The sequence below is a fragment of the Vulpes vulpes genome, chromosome 2 (assembly GCF_048418805.1).
Source record: "Vulpes vulpes isolate BD-2025 chromosome 2, VulVul3, whole genome shotgun sequence".
In the NCBI taxonomy this organism is placed as follows: Eukaryota; Metazoa; Chordata; class Mammalia; order Carnivora; family Canidae; genus Vulpes; species Vulpes vulpes.
In genome coordinates this window covers 7,223,811-7,240,706 of record NC_132781.1, presented here as the reverse complement: position 1 = coordinate 7,240,706, position 16,896 = coordinate 7,223,811, and positions in this window count along the sequence as shown.

The window sequence follows — 16,896 nt, the reverse complement described above, 5'->3', positions numbered from 1 at the left end:
CGCTGGCTTGGGGGAGCTGCTGTGTTGAAAAGAACGGGAGGTTGCATCTGGATTCAGTGAACGAGATCGGGGCTCCATTGGTTATGCCTGCCACAGGCCCAGGAGTGGGGATCATTGAGATGTTTGGCATTTACTTATATGTGTTTACACATCCTCACCCAGATCTTCCCCTCTGGTAGAAGAACAGAAGCTGGTTTCAACCCATCATGGTTTGGTGACTCCTTAGAATGTTGAAGGCGTAGGAGACAGACCAAGTTGGCCTCACGTCCCCTACCTGTGTGAAGGGGTCATCAGGATGGCATTAAAGGTGGTCACATAATATTATTTAAATGTGTTTTTTAATAGCCCTGACAATGGCCGAGCTCCCTCTGCAGACCTTGACCACTACCTAGCAAAGGGCAATTGTTTGGCTTTCTAAGATGAGAACATAGTTGGCACAGAACCCCTTCAGCTACCCTGGCTTGCTGAAATTCAGAGGAGAGTCTCTCCGAAGGTGACACTGCCGTTGGCGGGGTGTGGAGGGATGGACTCTCTGCTGCTCCGCTGGAAGATGAAGGAAGGGGGTGGGCTGGAGAGATGCCCCATTACCCAGGCAGTTTAGAGGCACATGGAAGCAGCGGCCCCTTTTGGCCTGTGGGAATGGCACGGGCTTGCTCTTGGGGGACGTCCTGCCAGGGGAAGAGGGTGGTGGTGGGGGCAGGGTGGACAGATGAGAGAATGTCTATCATGACTCATCTCCGGAGTCATTCATTTCCCCAGGGGTGGTACCAACATGTCCCAGCCCTCAGAGGGAAGTGTGTAGACTAGATGTACATGGTATGTAGGGACGGTGTGAGCAAGACTGCGGACGTTGGCCACTCTCATCTCAGAAGGGGCTGTAGGGAATGGGGTGGTGGGACCCAGCATCGGAAACCTCGGGACGGGGGTATCCCTGGGTGGCTCAGCAGTTTAGTGCCTGCCTTTGGCCCAGGGTATGATCCTGGGGTCCCAGGATTGAGTCTTACATCGGGTTCCCTGCATGGAGCCTGCTTCTCCCTCTGCCTGTGTCTCTGCCTCTCTCTCTGTGTGTCTCTCATGAATAAATAAATAAAAATCTTAAAAAAAAAGAAACCTTGAGACAATAGGGGATGTAGTGGGATGCATCCGGATGGCTCAATGGTTGAGCATCTGCCTTTGACTCAGGTTGTGATCCTGGGGTCCTGGGATCGAGTCCCATATTGGGTTCCTTGCAGAGCCTATGTCTGCCTCTGTCTCTGCCTCTCTCTGTGTGTGTGTGTGTGTCTCTCATAAGTAAATAAATAAAACCTTTAAAAAATAGAGGATGCAGTCAAGAATCTTGGGGAGCGGTCCATGTTCCTTCTACTTTTAAGACTTGGTGGCACAGGTCAGCAGGGACGATTCCTGGCTCCATTCTGGGAACACTCCCTGCCCTCTCTGGAGAGAGTGAGTCATCCTGGAGGCTGACAGGACGGGGCCTGGAGGCATCATGTCTCCAGCCCACTCCCCTGCCCGTCCCACCTGCTGGCTGCTTCAGGTGGGTCTCAAGCCCCTGTACTCCTTCTTGCCTTTGGGTGGGCCATCCCCTGGGCCAGAAGCCTCTCAGCCACACTGGCCATATCGTCCTGCAGGGCTTCTCCAAGCAGCCTTACCCCTTCCTCGTGTCTGTGCCTGCAACACCGTGTTACATGGCTGAGCACACGGCATCCGTGGTTGGCTGCAAATTACCGGCACTTCCTGTGGTTACTCTCATGGTATCCTCACAACGGCTTGGTGATGATGGGGGCTCAGAAAGGATGGATAACCTGCCCACCATCTTACAGCCGCAGTGGTCCTCCAAAAAAAGAAAAAAAAGGAAGGAAAAAAGGAAAAGAAAGAAAGAAGAAAGGAAGAGAGAAAGAAAGAGAAAGAAAAAAAAATAAAGGCTGATTGGTGCCATTTGCCAATTGTCATGGTGTAAACACTCCAATAATGGCGATTTCACACTATGAACACTTTAACAGTGGTCTCTCATTATTCCTGAAAATTTGGTGATTGGTTCTTGCAGGTTGGTTTGGGGCAGTATGAGCAGATATGTGCCAGTACGAGCCGGTCTGAGCCAGTTCTGGTGCATGACTGTGACCACCGTGTCCATCTGCAGGGCCCAGGCTATGGGCCATAGAAGAGTCGGGACAGGTTTCACTAATGCTGTCCCCAGTGCCCCACACTGGAGCTAAGTAGATGCTAAATTAAGGTTTGTTGAAATGAGACAGGTTTCTGAGCTAGAAGGCTCTGGTCAGAGCTTCCTCCCCAGGACACGACCTCTCCCTCCTTCTCCCCTCCGTCAGACACTATCCCAGAGGCTCAGGTCCCTGTCCTGAGGCTCACCAAACAGGAAGGAAAGGAAGAGCCAGAAGGAGGGACAGGAAGCAGCCTGGGCTCAGGGCTGGACGTGGGCTGTCAGGGGCAGCAGAGGTCCCGGGCCTGGGAACAGGTGGTGCGCCTGGGTGGAGCTTCCGGAGAGTGGGTGGCCAGGACAGGTTCAGTGACACAGTATCAGGTGCCTGGTCCTGTCACCCTTCCAGAAGCTCCCAGGACGAGCCAAGGGACTGCTGCACGCCAGGCAGCTGACAACTTGGCTGTCGCTCTGATCAGGCTTGGATCCACCTTGAACGTGTGTGTTTGGAAGGAAGACATATCTCTGTGCCAGTAAGTAAGTTGGATCCGGGATTTTCTGTAATCCAGCAGAGGTGGGAACCAGACCCCCCCACTGCTGCCGACAGTGATGCTAATGAGAGTGTCGACACGTATGTGACAGGCCAACACCAGGAGGGGGGACTGGAGAGCAGCTTCCAGAGTGTGTGTGGGGGGTCCCCGCTTTGGGGTCCCTATGAGAGGACAGACCCTGTGGAGTGCTGGCACCGTCCCTGGAGCCAGGTGAGCGTTTCTCAACGTGGCGTGTGTGTTAGTGTCACCTGGGGGCAGAGCTGGTTCCATGGGCCTGTGACAGGAGCAGTCACAGCCCAGAAAGACCCCACTCTCTGGAGGTTTTAATGCTCTGCTATTGCAATCAGGAGATTCTTCATGATTTTTGCACAAGGTGCCCCTGTGTTTTCACCTTGGGCCAGGCCCTGCAAGTGATGGAGCTGGTCCTCCCTGGGGGACTGAGCCCCTGCCCCAGCTTTTCTGACTCAGAGGGTCTGGGCAGGATCAGGGTATTTATATTCCTGACAAGCCCCCAGGAGCAAATTTTGAGACTCTGCTGAGCCCCAGGGGGTGCTGGAGGAGCTCCACGGGATCGCAGAGAGGAAAGGCCATTCAGACAAGCTCCGTGGACTGGTCAAGCAGCCACGGAGTCACAGGTTGACAGGGTGCATCAGGGGCAGCTCAGCACCGACTCTTATTCCTCAGGGGACCAGAAAGCCGAAGGCAAGTGCTGGCCTTCAGCAGAGGGGGAGAATTAAGGAGGAGCATGTGAAAAGTGGCGTATTTGACCACAAGGTGCAGGTGTTGGGACCAGTAGGCAGACTGGGATAAAAAGGAGTCTCAAGTGGGCTCAGTTTTAAGTCAGCTCAAGGGAAACTGAGTCACATGAAGCAACGTACCTGTACCTGCCCATGGGCTCAGGAGAAGAGTCGCTTGACAAGAGCCCCTTCCCCTCCAGGAAAAGAAGGCTGTGCAGCTGTCGAAGTTGTGGGCGTCTGTTGGATGCTCCGAGCCAGGAGACTAGGAAGTGAAATGTTTGAGCTCCGAAGACAAGGGATGGTGGCATCCTGGCGTTGTCGCACACACCTGAGGATAGGCCAAGGTGACTTCTGCCTGGCGGAGGTCCTGAAGCTAATCCTCCAGGACATTCTCCACCACCGAACGCTTTGTTGCTGACCTGCATGGGAGCCTGGAGTCCCACCATGGAGGCACTGCTTCTTCCACCTAAAATAAAGGGTTTTAGCCCGAGATTATACACTCCCCAGGAGTCTGTGACAGTGCTGTAGATGGTTCATGGGCTCGGTTGAAATTGTCGGTGAAATTTAGCGTGTGTTATATGTACATTTTCTTTTCCTGGGGAGCGGGTCTGGAGCTTTCATCAGATTCTCAAAGGATTTTGAGACACCCCCCCCAAAAGGATTTATTTAAAGAATTTGTCTGAAAGGGGGATTATCCAATAAATGCTACGGAGATAATTGGCTACCTTTTGAGAAAGAGAAAATAAACCTGGATCCCCTACCTAACTGCTTCCACCAAAACACATTCCAAGTGGAGCAAGGATTTCAATGTTAAAGAGGAAAAATGATGTAATGAAAGTTAATGGATAGAATTCGGGTCAATATATTTAAACCGTGGCGGTGGAAGGCAGGTTTCGGAGCGGGGCACAAAAATCCAGGAGTAGTCTAGGAGAAGATTAGTTAATCTAGGAAAAAAAAAAAAAAAAGAAGATTGGTTAATCTAGAACAGAAAAACTGAAACTTTAATGTGGGGAAGATGAGGGCAAGGGACAAAATGAGATCAAAACGCAAAGGGCAGACTAAGAAAAAATAACTAGAACCGAATTCCAAAGACAAGAAGCCAATTTATTCATGTACGCAGAGCTCAGACCACCCATCAGGGAAAAAAAAAAAGGGGATAATCAAGCCTAGAGAAGTGATAGGACATGGGTAAGCAGTATTATAGGACAATAAACCAATGAACAAAAAGATGCTCAGTGATTCACTAAAACAATTAAGGAAATGCAAGTGGATATTGAAAAGGAGGTTACCATCTTTTTACTTTGAAGGGAGAAATTCACACGGAATGACGTTTATCTTGTGGATTTTTTTTAAGATTTTATTTATTCGTGAGAAACACAGAGAGAGAGGCAGAGACACAGGCAGAGAGAGAGGGAGAGAAGCAAGCTCCATGCAGGGAGCCTGACGTGGGACTCGATCCCGGGTCTCCAGGATCACGCCCTGGGTTAAAGGCAGGCGCTAAACTGCTGAGCCAACCAGGGATCCCCTCTGGCGGATGTTTTATATTTTATTTAGTCCTCTGTATCTTGATATTTAGATCGCATCTGGTTCTCAGGTATCATAAATAATGCTGTCAAGAACAATTTTGTAGCAAATCCGTGATTATTTACTTAAGATGAATTCTTGGAAGGATCATCAACATTTAGCATCCTGTAGCTGATCTAATCGTTTTCCAAAGCGTTTAGAGCAGGCAGGCTGGAGCCAAGGCCACCGTGCAGGGCTCAGAGCCCTTCTGGGAACGGCAGCCCCGGATTAGGAGATTGGGGGAAAAAATGGCATATAATGTCCCCTGAGCATCAATGACATGCCACGCAGTGTGCCGGGCCCTTCTGCATTGATCAGACGTCTTGTTCCACCCCCCTCAGCAGCAACAGGGAGCAGGCAAGCCTCGTTTTCCTGTCGTACGGATGAGGAGACCGAAGATCAGAAAAGGGTTTAGTGACTTTTCGGAGGTGGCACATGAGACCAGAGCTGGAGTTCTGGGTTCAGGTCTCTCTGGCCTGAAAGTCTGTGTTGTTGCCCATAAAGGGCAGCCGCAGGTGGTTTGGCTGGAGGCTAGAGGGACACAGGAGAGGGGACGGGGTGGGGAAGGGGGCATCGCCAGGAAGGGACACGAGGCGGGGGCGGGGGCATCTCCAGGAAGGTTGGAGGACCTCAAAGACAATTGTATCCCTATTTGCAGTTTTCCAGAAGGGAGGTCCCGCCCCCGGGTGTCCTAACGTGTAGCTCCCCAGAGAAACTTCTCGGGCAAGAAATGGATGAACGGAGAGTAAACAGCAAAAGGCAGAGGGAAGTGGCTCTGTTTCCCTCCAGCCCTGAGTCGGCAGGTGCATGTCAATGGGCCCCCACGCACACCCCAACCTTTCAATCACGGGCCTGTGCACACAAGCTTGCGTACTTCTCAGCCAGAGGAAAGAGGCTTCTGTGTTCTTTACCATCCCAGGGAATTCCAGACCCTTCCCCATCTAATTGCTCTTCTTACTCCTTCTGTGGGTCTTTCCCCAGGGAAGCCAGTTCCTCTCCCCTTCACACTTGATCAGACCAGCGCCCTTCCCAGATCACAGGATTAAGCCCCGTAGTCTTGGAGAACAAAGAGCAGGTCTGATGTTACCTTTTAGGTAAACCCTAAACCTCCAACACGGTCGGAGGGAGTTTGGAGGCTCAGGGCTAACGTTCTAAGAGGCCTCGCTCCCCCCGGCTGTGGCTGTGTCTTCAGGTCTGCAGTAGCCCAAGCGGATAAACCACGACTCTGGAAACAGCCCCAGTTAGCACAGGGGACGCCTGGTTTCGTCCTGCCTGCGACGAACAGTAGTAGTAAGTCACTTTCCTGGCCCCGCCATCACTCTACAGTGATCGTTGGTTAATGTTATTCCGGAAACATCTGGTTATTCCTAAAGACGTGGCACACAATGAGGGCTAGCGTCGAAAGTGACAGGCTCATTTTAAATAAAATCTTTTAAAAAAAAAAGCGACAGACGACAGAAAATGTTCGTATTCTTTGATCCGGCGTGATGTCACTCCTACGAATCCATCTTAAGGAAATAATCTGATTTGCACCAAGATCTACCTACAATATGTTCTTCACGGCATCGTTATGCTATCAGAGTACTGGAAGCAAACCAATGTCCAATAAAGGGGACTGACCAAGAAAATTAACGTGACTATTAAAAATCAGGCCGTGGGGAGGACAGTGATGGGGCCGCATGGTCACACTATAACCGCTCCGTGGGCTGGCAGGGAAGCAAGCTGGAAAGCACTAGGCACAATATTAGATATTTTAATAAAAGAAAACATCTGGGGGAGGGGGAGAGAACAGTCTGGAAAACCTACGTACGCCAAATGTTATGAGTTTTCCTCCAGGTGATGGATTTACGGGCAGTTTTTCTTTTCCTCGTGCCCTTGGGTTCTCCACGCTGACTGCATCGAGCACCCTGCGTGATAAGAAAAACCATTTTTTTCAAAGGAGACGGTTGTCTGATGGAACCTTTGGTGGGTGCCGGGAGGTGTGCGAGAGCACGGCACCTGCCCGCTCGGGGACCAGGGCGCAGGTGGCTGTGCGGGCTGCTGGGCCACAGGAGAGGGGCGTCTGGCTCACGGATTCATCTCCCGTGAGCACTCCTGCCTCCTTGATCCACTGGGGACAATCAGGGTCTCGAGCACCCCGCCTGTTAGGCGCAGTGTTTGATGAAAGATCGTGTTCCTCGGATTAGTGCTGGGTTGAAAAATGACCCATACGTCCCCAGAGACAGAGCAGAGCTGGAGCAGAGCTTGGTATTTATAACCCAGTCTCCCAGCCTGGGCCTGGACACCACACAGTTCTGACAGATGATTCTCATGAGGAACTTTCAGTTTCCATTTGATTATGGGCCCATAAACACAGATTGCAATTGAGCGGAGTTAGGGCTCCGCCGGCATTGGACCTGCCAGGGCTCGGAAGCCTCTCTGATGGCTCTGGCGTGCCTGTCGCCCGCTGGAGCTCCAGGCTGCTCGTGGCTCTGGGCGGCTGCCCGCAGTCACGCTTGTGCTCCAACGCGGCTGTTGCGAGCACCTGGGTGCCCCTGTCTCATGGGTCACCTGGGTGGGGATGTGTCTGCCCCCACCCCCACCCCGGAGCATCCAGCCCTACCCGGCTTTGAGTGGGCCCAGATGGTCCTAGGAGGGTTTGGCCAACTTCGGTCTGATGTCTACATCCTGCCTTTTCTCTCCTTCACTCATTGACTCACTCGCTCATTCATTCAGGCGTCATCTGGCAACACCAAGCAGCTGCCATGTGTCAGGCACGTGGACCCAGAGATAGCAGGCAGGTGTCAGGATATAGGGTCTGGAGTCCCACAGCTGCCCTAGGAACCCCACTCTGAGACCACCTTCTAGACATTCACTGACAGAAGCTCCCGGGGGGCCCCTGGGGGGGGGGGAACTCATCAGTTGAGCATCTGCCTTTGGCTCAGGGCATGATCCTGGGGTCCTGGGATCGAGTCCCACATCGGGCTCCCTTCAAGGAGCCTGCGTCTCCCTCTGCCTGTATCTCTGCCTCTCTCTCTCTCTCTCTGTCTCTTGTGAATAAATAAATAAAATCTTTAAAAAGAAAAAACAGAGAGAGAGAAGCTCTAGAGCTGAGCAACACTGAGGAAGGAGAAGCCAACCTGGGCTACGAGGAAGCGACGCTGGCTGCTCAGTCCAACAGACGTGTCCCCAGCCCCTTCTCCACACTAGATCCCATGGAGGTAGATTAAAAACAGTGTTTTTACCTGCATGTTTCCTACCATTCTCCAGCTTCATAGGCAAAGATTGCTACCTCCCCCTCCAGTGACGGGGAAAAGATAAGGAATTGCTTCTGGGCCCTGGAGCAGGGGAAGAAGATGAATCCATAGCAGTGACCAGCTATGGGGTCTTGGGTCTTCGGCTGGGATCAATTCAACCAGTAGGTCGGGGCCCTGTGCCCGGCACTGTTCAACACACCGGGAAGTGTAAGAGGCCAAATGAGATCCAGTCTGAGGACTCAGTCCGCTGGGAAGAGAGAGAGAGACAGAGATCGTAGCCAGAGAAACACACACCTGTGTATGTGTTCCGTGCAGAGAAAGTTCCAGGGGTGGGCAGCCCCGGAGGCTCAGCAGTTTGGTGCTGCCTTTGGCCCAGGGCGTGATCCTGGAGACCTGGGATCGGGTCCCACGTCAGACTCCCTGCATGGAGCCTGCTTCTCCCTCTGCCTGTGTCTCTGCCTCTCTCTCTCTCTCTCTCTAGCTCTGTGTGTCTCTAATAAATAAGTAAAATCTTTAAAAAAATAGAAAGTTCCAGGGGTCACTTCAAGCAGAGAAGGGGGTGAGCGGGGATGGGGCGTGGGCGTGTGTTTTATATACGGGCAGAGGCGATGACAGCTGGGACCGTGGTGACAACAGAGGCAGTGACCAGACTCTAGCTGCGTCCTGACAGTGGAGCGTTCCAAAGACAGGGTGAGAGAGGGAGGCGCGGACGAGGATTCTCGGGGTTGGTGAGTGGAGAGAGCTGGGGGCGAGCATGTAGGGAACCGTCACTTCCAACCCACGCCTCTGTCCCAGAGCTCCCCACAGGGCAGCCCCACATCACGGTCCCTTCCCCAGCGCTAGGCTGGGTCGCGCTGTTTTGTCAACCCGTGCACGTGTCCGTCTTCTCTGATGTACATTTGCACCGAGCTCTGTGATGCAAGCGCAGCGCCGACCAAGAAGATGCCTGGGCCCCCCGCCAGTGCGAACCCCAGGGCAATCTGCTCTGCCTCGGGGCCCCAGGCGCCCTTTCGGGCTCCTTCTCCATAGAAACGTGCCGCCCCCCCAGCGTGGGGAAGGCCCCCGGCCCAGGCACGGTCCGCACCGGCCTCATTTACAGACCAGCTGCTGGGTCTCTGCTCTTTCATCCCGGTTCCTGGGAGGCCCTGGCTCTGCAGCCTTCGCAAACACATCTGGACTTCTTCAGACCACATGACAGGAACATCTGCTGCCAGAAAGAAAAGGACACAGCGGCCCTTTTGTAACTGCTCCTAATTGTCTCCAGCCCAGGGTGTGTGGGGGGGTGGGTGGCACTTGCATTTGGGTCATAGCTTTAAGGACTTCCAGTATGTTTCTAGAAGCATATTATTGTCTTCTGTGGCCCAGGAGGCAGCGGGAGGAAGGGCAGAGGCCGCAGGCACCGAGCAGAGAGGCTTATGCGAATCTTCCGTCCCCAGTGACCACGCTGAGGATGGGACAGGCGCACAGAAGGGCAGGCGAGGTGAGGTAGCAGATGCCCACTGTGCCCCTTTGGCCACCCCGCGCCGAGGGTCTCCTGTCACTTTCTACCTGCCCTCAGCATCGTCTCTTGGTCCGAGGGCTCTTTCTGGAGCCCAAGAAGTTTGCTTTGCCGGAAGAGGGGACTTATCCTGCTCTCCTGGAGCAGCCCTCGACAGTGATGGAGGAGAGCGGGTGTGCAAATGCCCCAGTGACCTAGGTCCTCGGCTGCAGTGATGGGGAGTCCTCTACCCCACCCCCCGCAGGGCCCGGACATGCCCACAGGGTGAAGCTCCGGCTGCCCAGGTCGGGCAGTTCAGCAGATGGATGGGACCCCTTCTGAGCAGATCCATCCCATCCCTGGAGGAACGTGCAGGGCTTGGTTCCCCCAAAGGTGGGTGCTCCAATCAGACTAGCATATGCCCACTGGGATTTCTCATCAGCACTAGGAGGTGACCCATCTTCTGTGCCTCAGCTCAGGGTCGCTTCCCCACCCAAGCCAGGTCCCAGAAGCAGTGATTCGGGACTCAGGCAGCACCTTCCACATGTGTTGTGGCTCTCGAAATCCACAGTAGCCACACAAAGTAGACATCATGGTCTCCATTCTACACATGAAGGAACTGAGGCCCAGAGATGTTAAGCATCTTGCCCAAGGTCACACAGCATTTCCAGCAGAGCTCGGGCCAGAATCCCACCCCTGACCTCCAATCCCGTGCTCTTTCCTCGATGCTGCAATCCCCGGTCTCTGCTCTGAACAGTCTTGGGTTCTACACACTGGAAGGTTGTTCTGCTGGTGAGATAGGGACAAAGAAGATCTTTTCTCAGTTCGCAATAGAATACGTTAATGTATATCATTTCTTCAGTTGTTCAGTCTTTCTCCACATGTTTTTCAGTCTTTTGACACCCGATCGATACTGAATCTCATAGAAGACAGGATACAATTTAGCACGACATCACAGAGTGAAAGCTCCTGGTTCACAGTGTTCCGCACAGATTATCAGGTACTTCTCTGCGCTTTATGCCCAGATTCGTGGCTTGAAAACCATTCTTCCACAATTGTGTTCAGAGTCCAAAACGTTAACCTTGACCTGGGATAGCAAACTCCTTTCAAATTCTGGCACGAAGAAACCAGCGCTGGCTTGGGGGAGCTGCTGTGTTGAAAAGAACGGGAGGTTGCATCTGGATTCAGTGAACGAGATCGGGGCTCCATTGGTTATGCCTGCCACAGGCCCAGGAGTGGGGATCATTGAGATGTTTGGCATTTACTTATATGTGTTTACACATCCTCACCCAGATCTTCCCCTCTGGTAGAAGAACAGAAGCTGGTTTCAACCCATCATGGTTTGGTGACTCCTTAGAATGTTGAAGGCGTAGGAGACAGACCAAGTTGGCCTCACGTCCCCTACCTGTGTGAAGGGGTCATCAGGATGGCATTAAAGGTGGTCACATAATATTATTTAAATGTGTTTTTTAATAGCCCTGACAATGGCCGAGCTCCCTCTGCAGACCTTGACCACTACCTAGCAAAGGGCAATTGTTTGGCTTTCTAAGATGAGAACATAGTTGGCACAGAACCCCTTCAGCTACCCTGGCTTGCTGAAATTCAGAGGAGAGTCTCTCCGAAGGTGACACTGCCGTTGGCGGGGTGTGGAGGGATGGACTCTCTGCTGCTCCGCTGGAAGATGAAGGAAGGGGGTGGGCTGGAGAGATGCCCCATTACCCAGGCAGTTTAGAGGCACATGGAAGCAGCGGCCCCTTTTGGCCTGTGGGAATGGCACGGGCTTGCTCTTGGGGGACGTCCTGCCAGGGGAAGAGGGTGGTGGTGGGGGCAGGGTGGACAGATGAGAGAATGTCTATCATGACTCATCTCCGGAGTCATTCATTTCCCCAGGGGTGGTACCAACATGTCCCAGCCCTCAGAGGGAAGTGTGTAGACTAGATGTACATGGTATGTAGGGACGGTGTGAGCAAGACTGCGGACGTTGGCCACTCTCATCTCAGAAGGGGCTGTAGGGAATGGGGTGGTGGGACCCAGCATCGGAAACCTCGGGACGGGGGTATCCCTGGGTGGCTCAGCAGTTTAGTGCCTGCCTTTGGCCCAGGGTATGATCCTGGGGTCCCAGGATTGAGTCTTACATCGGGTTCCCTGCATGGAGCCTGCTTCTCCCTCTGCCTGTGTCTCTGCCTCTCTCTCTGTGTGTCTCTCATGAATAAATAAATAAAAATCTTAAAAAAAAAGAAACCTTGAGACAATAGGGGATGTAGTGGGATGCATCCGGATGGCTCAATGGTTGAGCATCTGCCTTTGACTCAGGTTGTGATCCTGGGGTCCTGGGATCGAGTCCCATATTGGGTTCCTTGCAGAGCCTATGTCTGCCTCTGTCTCTGCCTCTCTCTGTGTGTGTGTGTGTGTCTCTCATAAGTAAATAAATAAAACCTTTAAAAAATAGAGGATGCAGTCAAGAATCTTGGGGAGCGGTCCATGTTCCTTCTACTTTTAAGACTTGGTGGCACAGGTCAGCAGGGACGATTCCTGGCTCCATTCTGGGAACACTCCCTGCCCTCTCTGGAGAGAGTGAGTCATCCTGGAGGCTGACAGGACGGGGCCTGGAGGCATCATGTCTCCAGCCCACTCCCCTGCCCGTCCCACCTGCTGGCTGCTTCAGGTGGGTCTCAAGCCCCTGTACTCCTTCTTGCCTTTGGGTGGGCCATCCCCTGGGCCAGAAGCCTCTCAGCCACACTGGCCATATCGTCCTGCAGGGCTTCTCCAAGCAGCCTTACCCCTTCCTCGTGTCTGTGCCTGCAACACCGTGTTACATGGCTGAGCACACGGCATCCGTGGTTGGCTGCAAATTACCGGCACTTCCTGTGGTTACTCTCATGGTATCCTCACAACGGCTTGGTGATGATGGGGGCTCAGAAAGGATGGATAACCTGCCCACCATCTTACAGCCGCAGTGGTCCTCCAAAAAAAGAAAAAAAAGGAAGGAAAAAAGGAAAAGAAAGAAAGAAGAAAGGAAGAGAGAAAGAAAGAGAAAGAAAAAAAAATAAAGGCTGATTGGTGCCATTTGCCAATTGTCATGGTGTAAACACTCCAATAATGGCGATTTCACACTATGAACACTTTAACAGTGGTCTCTCATTATTCCTGAAAATTTGGTGATTGGTTCTTGCAGGTTGGTTTGGGGCAGTATGAGCAGATATGTGCCAGTACGAGCCGGTCTGAGCCAGTTCTGGTGCATGACTGTGACCACCGTGTCCATCTGCAGGGCCCAGGCTATGGGCCATAGAAGAGTCGGGACAGGTTTCACTAATGCTGTCCCCAGTGCCCCACACTGGAGCTAAGTAGATGCTAAATTAAGGTTTGTTGAAATGAGACAGGTTTCTGAGCTAGAAGGCTCTGGTCAGAGCTTCCTCCCCAGGACACGACCTCTCCCTCCTTCTCCCCTCCGTCAGACACTATCCCAGAGGCTCAGGTCCCTGTCCTGAGGCTCACCAAACAGGAAGGAAAGGAAGAGCCAGAAGGAGGGACAGGAAGCAGCCTGGGCTCAGGGCTGGACGTGGGCTGTCAGGGGCAGCAGAGGTCCCGGGCCTGGGAACAGGTGGTGCGCCTGGGTGGAGCTTCCGGAGAGTGGGTGGCCAGGACAGGTTCAGTGACACAGTATCAGGTGCCTGGTCCTGTCACCCTTCCAGAAGCTCCCAGGACGAGCCAAGGGACTGCTGCACGCCAGGCAGCTGACAACTTGGCTGTCGCTCTGATCAGGCTTGGATCCACCTTGAACGTGTGTGTTTGGAAGGAAGACATATCTCTGTGCCAGTAAGTAAGTTGGATCCGGGATTTTCTGTAATCCAGCAGAGGTGGGAACCAGACCCCCCCACTGCTGCCGACAGTGATGCTAATGAGAGTGTCGACACGTATGTGACAGGCCAACACCAGGAGGGGGGACTGGAGAGCAGCTTCCAGAGTGTGTGTGGGGGGTCCCCGCTTTGGGGTCCCTATGAGAGGACAGACCCTGTGGAGTGCTGGCACCGTCCCTGGAGCCAGGTGAGCGTTTCTCAACGTGGCGTGTGTGTTAGTGTCACCTGGGGGCAGAGCTGGTTCCATGGGCCTGTGACAGGAGCAGTCACAGCCCAGAAAGACCCCACTCTCTGGAGGTTTTAATGCTCTGCTATTGCAATCAGGAGATTCTTCATGATTTTTGCACAAGGTGCCCCTGTGTTTTCACCTTGGGCCAGGCCCTGCAAGTGATGGAGCTGGTCCTCCCTGGGGGACTGAGCCCCTGCCCCAGCTTTTCTGACTCAGAGGGTCTGGGCAGGATCAGGGTATTTATATTCCTGACAAGCCCCCAGGAGCAAATTTTGAGACTCTGCTGAGCCCCAGGGGGTGCTGGAGGAGCTCCACGGGATCGCAGAGAGGAAAGGCCATTCAGACAAGCTCCGTGGACTGGTCAAGCAGCCACGGAGTCACAGGTTGACAGGGTGCATCAGGGGCAGCTCAGCACCGACTCTTATTCCTCAGGGGACCAGAAAGCCGAAGGCAAGTGCTGGCCTTCAGCAGAGGGGGAGAATTAAGGAGGAGCATGTGAAAAGTGGCGTATTTGACCACAAGGTGCAGGTGTTGGGACCAGTAGGCAGACTGGGATAAAAAGGAGTCTCAAGTGGGCTCAGTTTTAAGTCAGCTCAAGGGAAACTGAGTCACATGAAGCAACGTACCTGTACCTGCCCATGGGCTCAGGAGAAGAGTCGCTTGACAAGAGCCCCTTCCCCTCCAGGAAAAGAAGGCTGTGCAGCTGTCGAAGTTGTGGGCGTCTGTTGGATGCTCCGAGCCAGGAGACTAGGAAGTGAAATGTTTGAGCTCCGAAGACAAGGGATGGTGGCATCCTGGCGTTGTCGCACACACCTGAGGATAGGCCAAGGTGACTTCTGCCTGGCGGAGGTCCTGAAGCTAATCCTCCAGGACATTCTCCACCACCGAACGCTTTGTTGCTGACCTGCATGGGAGCCTGGAGTCCCACCATGGAGGCACTGCTTCTTCCACCTAAAATAAAGGGTTTTAGCCCGAGATTATACACTCCCCAGGAGTCTGTGACAGTGCTGTAGATGGTTCATGGGCTCGGTTGAAATTGTCGGTGAAATTTAGCGTGTGTTATATGTACATTTTCTTTTCCTGGGGAGCGGGTCTGGAGCTTTCATCAGATTCTCAAAGGATTTTGAGACACCCCCCCCAAAAGGATTTATTTAAAGAATTTGTCTGAAAGGGGGATTATCCAATAAATGCTACGGAGATAATTGGCTACCTTTTGAGAAAGAGAAAATAAACCTGGATCCCCTACCTAACTGCTTCCACCAAAACACATTCCAAGTGGAGCAAGGATTTCAATGTTAAAGAGGAAAAATGATGTAATGAAAGTTAATGGATAGAATTCGGGTCAATATATTTAAACCGTGGCGGTGGAAGGCAGGTTTCGGAGCGGGGCACAAAAATCCAGGAGTAGTCTAGGAGAAGATTAGTTAATCTAGGAAAAAAAAAAAAAAAAGAAGATTGGTTAATCTAGAACAGAAAAACTGAAACTTTAATGTGGGGAAGATGAGGGCAAGGGACAAAATGAGATCAAAACGCAAAGGGCAGACTAAGAAAAAATAACTAGAACCGAATTCCAAAGACAAGAAGCCAATTTATTCATGTACGCAGAGCTCAGACCACCCATCAGGGAAAAAAAAAAAGGGGATAATCAAGCCTAGAGAAGTGATAGGACATGGGTAAGCAGTATTATAGGACAATAAACCAATGAACAAAAAGATGCTCAGTGATTCACTAAAACAATTAAGGAAATGCAAGTGGATATTGAAAAGGAGGTTACCATCTTTTTACTTTGAAGGGAGAAATTCACACGGAATGACGTTTATCTTGTGGATTTTTTTTAAGATTTTATTTATTCGTGAGAAACACAGAGAGAGAGGCAGAGACACAGGCAGAGAGAGAGGGAGAGAAGCAAGCTCCATGCAGGGAGCCTGACGTGGGACTCGATCCCGGGTCTCCAGGATCACGCCCTGGGTTAAAGGCAGGCGCTAAACTGCTGAGCCAACCAGGGATCCCCTCTGGCGGATGTTTTATATTTTATTTAGTCCTCTGTATCTTGATATTTAGATCGCATCTGGTTCTCAGGTATCATAAATAATGCTGTCAAGAACAATTTTGTAGCAAATCCGTGATTATTTACTTAAGATGAATTCTTGGAAGGATCATCAACATTTAGCATCCTGTAGCTGATCTAATCGTTTTCCAAAGCGTTTAGAGCAGGCAGGCTGGAGCCAAGGCCACCGTGCAGGGCTCAGAGCCCTTCTGGGAACGGCAGCCCCGGATTAGGAGATTGGGGGAAAAAATGGCATATAATGTCCCCTGAGCATCAATGACATGCCACGCAGTGTGCCGGGCCCTTCTGCATTGATCAGACGTCTTGTTCCACCCCCCTCAGCAGCAACAGGGAGCAGGCAAGCCTCGTTTTCCTGTCGTACGGATGAGGAGACCGAAGATCAGAAAAGGGTTTAGTGACTTTTCGGAGGTGGCACATGAGACCAGAGCTGGAGTTCTGGGTTCAGGTCTCTCTGGCCTGAAAGTCTGTGTTGTTGCCCATAAAGGGCAGCCGCAGGTGGTTTGGCTGGAGGCTAGAGGGACACAGGAGAGGGGACGGGGTGGGGAAGGGGGCATCGCCAGGAAGGGACACGAGGCGGGGGCGGGGGCATCTCCAGGAAGGTTGGAGGACCTCAAAGACAATTGTATCCCTATTTGCAGTTTTCCAGAAGGGAGGTCCCGCCCCCGGGTGTCCTAACGTGTAGCTCCCCAGAGAAACTTCTCGGGCAAGAAATGGATGAACGGAGAGTAAACAGCAAAAGGCAGAGGGAAGTGGCTCTGTTTCCCTCCAGCCCTGAGTCGGCAGGTGCATGTCAATGGGCCCCCACGCACACCCCAACCTTTCAATCACGGGCCTGTGCACACAAGCTTGCGTACTTCTCAGCCAGAGGAAAGAGGCTTCTGTGTTCTTTACCATCCCAGGGAATTCCAGACCCTTCCCCATCTAATTGCTCTTCTTACTCCTTCTGTGGGTCTTTCCCCAGGGAAGCCAGTTCCTCTCCCCTTCACACTTGATCAGACCAGCGCCCTTCCCAGATCACAGGATTAA